This window comes from Pinus tabuliformis, chromosome 5_2 (genome assembly GCF_031772625.1).
Source record: "Pinus tabuliformis cultivar Carrire ecotype Pingquan chromosome 5_2, CPIR1, whole genome shotgun sequence".
NCBI classification, from domain to species: Eukaryota; Viridiplantae; Streptophyta; class Pinopsida; order Pinales; family Pinaceae; genus Pinus; species Pinus tabuliformis.
The window spans coordinates 258743116-258749525 of record NC_142306.1 but is presented as its reverse complement, the minus strand read 5'-3'; the positions used below and the strand labels follow the sequence as shown (position 1 = coordinate 258749525).

The following is a 6410-nucleotide window of genomic DNA, read 5'->3' as shown; positions in this document are numbered from 1 at the left end:
AAAGAACATAGAAAAATTCATTTTGGCATAGAGGAATTTGAAAAAGATAAGATATATTGAGAGTATCTTCATGATTTTTCACCTCTACTTGTGAAACGTGACCACCTTGTACCTGATTACCATGTGAACCAACAAATTAAGGATCAAAAGTATATAGATAAATTACAGGTGGAACAGATTGATTAAGTGAATCAAGGTACAAAGAGTCATGATATCTAGATGGTAAAGGATGGCATGTACCCCTTTCAGAAATAATACTTTCAATCAAATCAGATTCAAGATTAGGATTATGCACATCAATGTCATCTGAAGGAATCCAGGGATCAATCTTCACCTCAGACTCCATGGACTTATTAGAACATTCAAAATTTTCCTGGATAAGATCTTTCCCATGGGAAGGAAACGAAGGTGGGATAAGTGGATCAATATTTTTTGGGGGGTTTACAAACTTCAACAACAATACCTGATCCAGATCTTGGGGAGGGCCCCAATATTTGAGTAATTTCCACACCAAGAAAATAACAAAAATAAACCAAACCAGAAAAGTAAATCAGGAACCAACTTTTATTCGATCAGAAAATGATAGTTGCAACTACATTGCGGTGGGAAATGTGTCCTCTTACAAAAAGAGGCTTGTTATTTATCACATTTTTAGTTTCATTACCATGGGATGGATGGGAAAATATCATGGGCAGATTACCATTCGGATCATTCCTCCCTCCTTAGGAAGTAATGGTCCCTATTGCATGAAGTTCCCTCCGAAGAAGTTTTTGTCAAAGATGAGTTTTAGATGCCCAAGTGTTTTCGAATATAAGGGTTTTACGTAGTCGACCCATAACCGAGGGTTTGTGGATGACCTGTAACCATGATGCACGAAGATCCAAGGATAGAGATAACCTATAATTCTTGTGAGCCAACAATGATATTGACAGTGTGTGGACAAGAAAATGGATTTCACTGGTAAAGGTTTTGCATGGCTGGCCCATAACCATGATGAATGAAGAGTCGAGGATAGAGATACCCTGTAATGTTGGTGGGAAAGCTATGAGGTGGACAGTGTGTGGACAAGATAATGGACTTCATTGGCAAAGGTTTTGTGTGGTTGACCCTTAACCATGATGAACGAAGAGCCAAGGATAGAGATGCCCTATAATGCTAGTGGGCCAACTGTGAGGTGGACAATGCGTGGCTGAGAAAATGGACTTCGTTGGCAAAGAGTTTTGTGTGTTTGACCCATAACCAAAATGAACAAGGGTTTGAGGATAGAGATACCCTGTAATGAACCTCGAGATCACTTATCAATCTATTCGGTATAGATCAGGTGGCTTATCTTTATAGATTCTCACCATCCAATGAGATGTTATAAAGACATCATCCAAGTAATCAAGTTTCACATTCTTTTGTCCCATGGTTGTGAGTTGATAGGCCCACCATGACATTGCCTTGTCATTAGAAGGGGTACTTTGTCGCAACCAAAAATATGCTTCAAGATAGTAAGCAAAGATAACCTTATCACCATAAACACCCCTAGCTGCTAAAAAATCATAATACAAAGTTTTGACAAACTATTGTTCTAGAAATAATGAGCCATGAACCACTATTTTCTCCATCTCATGAAAAAGCTTCTCCATCCTCCTCCACCAATTTTCCAAGGGTGCATAAGAAAAATAAGTCACCGGAAAGGTGGCTCCATTTAACATGACAAGAAATAGTTGTAATGAGATGGTACCATTTAATAAAGTCGTGATAAGGATAGAGGCATCTAATTACAAAACTTTGTAACCAATGATCCACCATATAGGTTGCAATGTTGAGAAATAGAAGCCAAAATATCGCTCTGACAGATCTTTGTCTTCTTGGAGAAAATGTTGATTTATCATGTTCCAATTGAGGTATTATATCTGAATTTATCTGGTGGGGATTGGAGCTGTCTTGTGTTCAAAGCAGACTATCGAGATGAGTCTACAGTAGGAGTTGGAGAAGCTCAAGGAGGCATAGCCTGTGGGGGACCACATGGTACCAGAAGTTGAAATGAAATTTGTCGGCACCAGCGAAAAGTGTCTCGTTGTTGGGAGTAAAGATGATCATCTTTTCCAGAAGCCACAACTCCAACGACTGCATCTGCATCGCTATGGCTATGACACCGTACCCGTTATTCTGTATGAATCTGATGGCATCGCTCCGCAATGAGGGAGACATCGTTGTCGGGGTATCGGGCGTCGTCATTTGGCGAGTGACACAAGAGGAAAAATTAGCGGCGGGGTCGACAATCCTATCGACACCATGGATGGAGAGAACGATGTCGGCGTAAATATTTGGGTGGCACAAGGCAGTGCGGTTTGCGGTGGGCTGGTTCTTTGTCGCTACGCAGAGGCCACCATTGCTGGTCATGTGGAGAAAGAGGCAACAATCGTCCAAGGAATTCGAGAGAATTGTGCCAGCCGGGAGTGCCTCCATCTATTTCCACGTGATCTTGCGCTTGATGACATGGTATAGAAAAACATTTTGGGAAAGAGGAATCATCTTGGCGGTCCGTGAAAAGGTAGGATCGTTGGACGTGAAGAGCATGCCTGTTTCGTTCCACCATGAGAGTGTGATGACGTTGGTCGTGTTCTAGTTAACAGCCAAGATCTCCATGTTAGTTACAACCACTTCAAACACAACCTCTCTAGTGATTAGAATAATGGTAGACTCAACCATATTCATGTAGAGTGCCTTCATGCCAAGCACCTTGTCAATCATACCAATGTTGTTGAGCCTCTTGACATTAGTGGTGCAGAAGGGTCAATTGTGGCCACAAGAGTTGACCAAGGCCTTAGACTCGATAATGTTGGGGTCCATGCACAACTGTGTATCCCGGTTTAAGGACATGAAGGCCTAGTTGGTCACAATGTCATACACCTACCCCTCCTTTGTGGTGATATGCTCAAAAACCACCATGTTGAATAGCTTCACAAAGGGCTTCATCATCACCTTGTTTATGATGGTCGAGGTGAAAAATACCGTGTACTTGATGACCACGTATTCCTTCACCTCTTTGTAGAGGACACTGATATTTTCAAAGGAGAGGTGTGCAAGTTTCACCGATGACAGAAGATCATATTTTTTGGCTAAGTGATAGTGACTCGATATCATAAGTGTATGGTCCACTGGATCCAACCCCTTATCTTTGGCCTTACCTCAACCAAACCGTAGTTCCGATCCATGACCAGGCCTCTAGCAGCATCAAGGAATAGTGGCACAAAGTTCCTGCCAGCCATGGGGGACAACACCACAAAGCTCTGATGGCCCTCATACATATTGGGCATCAAAGTCACTAATGTGATCACCTCGCCCCGGTAGCGCAGGAAGGCCACAAGCCTATCGTAGTGTAGGGTGAGATGCCAGTGGGGATTGGCAACAATGACGGTGAACTACATGTTGCTCGTCATGGATCTATCGGTCATATTGAGCTGGTAGACGGTGGCGCCCTCTACAAAGAAGCGAGGCCTGTGAGGATGGTATTCGAGCCACAACACGAGCGTAAAGGCACCCAAGATTATGACCAGTGTGATGAGGAACCATGACATGAGGCTTATGAAGCCCGTCGGTGGTACTCAGATGAATGGCTTTCTAGCAGTGCGAATGCATGCGTAAGCACTGCTTCCTCTGCCTTTGGGGCGACCTTCAGTTGTTCTTTATCCACCATTAAAATAGCACTATGCTCCATGGTTATGGCTATGAGCGGGGCTCGAGGCACAGTTAGTTCTTGATATTTGACGAACTAGGCCATGAATGCAGTTATGAACATGATGGCGATTAAGGAAATATTCCATTCCATTAACACCTTCATCATCATGGTATTTATGGCGGTGACAGGGATACTATAACATGGTTGTGTGGTGAAGCCAAAACGTGTGATGAGAAAAACTACTGCCATTATGGATCGATTTCTACCATGATTCCACAAATGTTTGCAACTAAGAATTATGAATAGATTTGAGAACTTCTAGTAGAAACCCTTAAGGTCCCAATTTTCATTAAATCATAACCTACTTTGATACCACTGATCTAGATCTTGGGGAGGGCCCCAAGATCTGAGTAATTTCCACACCAAGAAAAGAACAAAAATAAACCAAACCAGAAAAGTAATCCAGGAACCAACTTTTGTTAGATCAGAAAATGATACTTGCAACTACATTGCGCTAGACAATGTGTCTTGTTATCACTCAAGTTTTTTCCTTAGAAGTTATCAAAGAAGGAATAGCCTGAGGTAACCACAAACCAATCTTTTAGACCTAGGTTCTAGCCAACCTAAGTCTAGAGAGGGCTCTCTCTTTATGATTTAACTTTGTTTAAATAAGATTTCAAGCTAGTTCTTAATGTTCAGGGTTGTTTGTTTTGAGTGGGTGGTGGAATTAATAAGACAGATGGGAAAAGCAAATATTTAGGCCACTGGGCTATGGAGTCAATCAAGAAAAGCTTAACTAGATTTGATATATTACTGAGGTAAGAGTCCACAGGGCAGGCTAGTACAACTAGAGCAAATCTGCAAGTTAAATGGAAGAAAATCCTAACCATGGCTAAGGGCAATGAAGAATCCTTAACTGGGATTAAGACGAAGAACGGAAGGATGGCCAATAGCAAAGGGAAATGAAGAATCCTGTACTATGGGCCAAAAGGAGGATAAACTACAGAAGTAAAGAGGAAATTAAGAATCTCCAAACCAAGGTAGATTAGAAGAAAACATAAATAAAGCAAACAGTTAAAACAGAGAGCACTTAAGCTAATTCTAATGATATCATTCCTTGTTTTCTTTCAATATTTTATAAGAAACACATATGAATTTTTATGACATAAAGAGAAAACTATATTTAAACATGAGAAAACGATACTTATTTGTTCCAACTGTGCACACGAATCCAATGAAATGTCCTCAGCTTTATTTCATATCCAGCAAAATTAGTCCAGTCTTGAGTACAAAGCTCCTTGGCTCAAAAATAATATGTCTGCAAAAATGTATTTTAATCCACACTAATTACTTCGATTTTTGAAGTATTTATACAATATTTGATACAAAATATCTCATAACTATATGATAATTATTCTAGGAAACAAAGATATCTTCAACATGAAGATAGAGACAGATGGAGAATTGATTGTTTGTTGTCCCTTTAATTGTGACTGTGCTGGTTGTTGTTGCTTGGATTTGGCTCTTGCAATTTGCCTTGTAGTTATGTGCTGGAATCACTTTTATATTTGACCTACTGATACTCTTTACCTATGTTGTTTCATCCTGTCTTACCTATTTTACCTGGCAGTTATCTTTTACCTTATAGATTTACTATAGTAACTTATAGTAAATCAGTCAAACTTGTCCACCATTCACTGTCAGGTAACTTTATTCTTATCATCTTCCTGTAAATTTCATCAGCTTCTGTGTACTTAGCAAAACTTGGTTTGCTTGTGAATAAGTGCTTGATTTCATGTTCTATGTAGAACAGATTCTCAAAGCCGTCATAAAGCACTCTTCCAGTGGGCAAAGATTTCACCCCTGAAGTACTAGCTTGGCTTGTGGCCAGCTTGTTTATTTTATCAATGTAATCTTCCTGGGTCATCAACTTATCATGTATTACCATAGGACTGGGAAGTCCTTTTTCTCTTAAGATGCCATAGTTCAGCATGAAGCTGTCAATGTCTGCTTGGATGCTCTGACATCTTTTTTCCAGGTTTAGCATTAAGTTCCTTTTAGTGGGGACCTTTTTGATTTCTTTGATTGTTGCAGTTCTATCCTCTATCTCCAATTCATCAAGCTGATATCTCTTTTTGCTATTCAAAAAGGCGAACAATTGGTTGGCTTCTTCTGGTTTATTTCCTAATTCTTCCACTATCTTGTGGATTGCCTCAGTAGCCATCTTGACCAATTTTGTTTGCTCAAAAATAATCTGAATAGAAGGCCAAACATCATTGATGGAATCAATGATGTTGGCCCAAAGGATTTCTCTCATGTTTCCCAGTGGTTCTTGAAGTGTTAAATCCTTTTCTAAGGCTTTAATCCTTTCTGCCATCCTTAAGTTCCTCTGAGTTTCTTCTTTGTTCTGTATTTGTACAAGTTTACAGTTGGTTTCTAAATTTGACACTTGTTCTCTGAGCTTCTTAAGCTCAGTGGCCTGGATACTCATTTCTTCCATGGCTTTGATTAACTCTGCAGTTTTCTCTATTGGTGTCTCTGTGCTAGTTGATGTACCTGTACCTGTTGTAGTACCTGTCACTAGCAATGTTGTTGCTGGTGGAATTGTTGGTGCCAAGGCAGCTGCCAAAGTGGAGGGTACTGCTGTGGAAACTGTAGGAATTACAGTCTGAGGAGCGGTGGCCAACTCACTCTACTTGGACTATATCAAGTTGTCCAATTCTTTCTCAGTTTCCTTCAA

The 6410-nt window shown here is 40.4% G+C and overlaps 1 pseudogene; it reads right to left on the bottom strand.

The window, feature by feature from the left end:
• Nucleotides 1-2901: 2901 nt before the first annotated feature.
• Nucleotides 2902-5894, bottom strand: LOC149158497 (NDR1/HIN1-like protein 12; annotated as a pseudogene).
• Nucleotides 5895-6410: the final 516 nt, after the last annotated feature.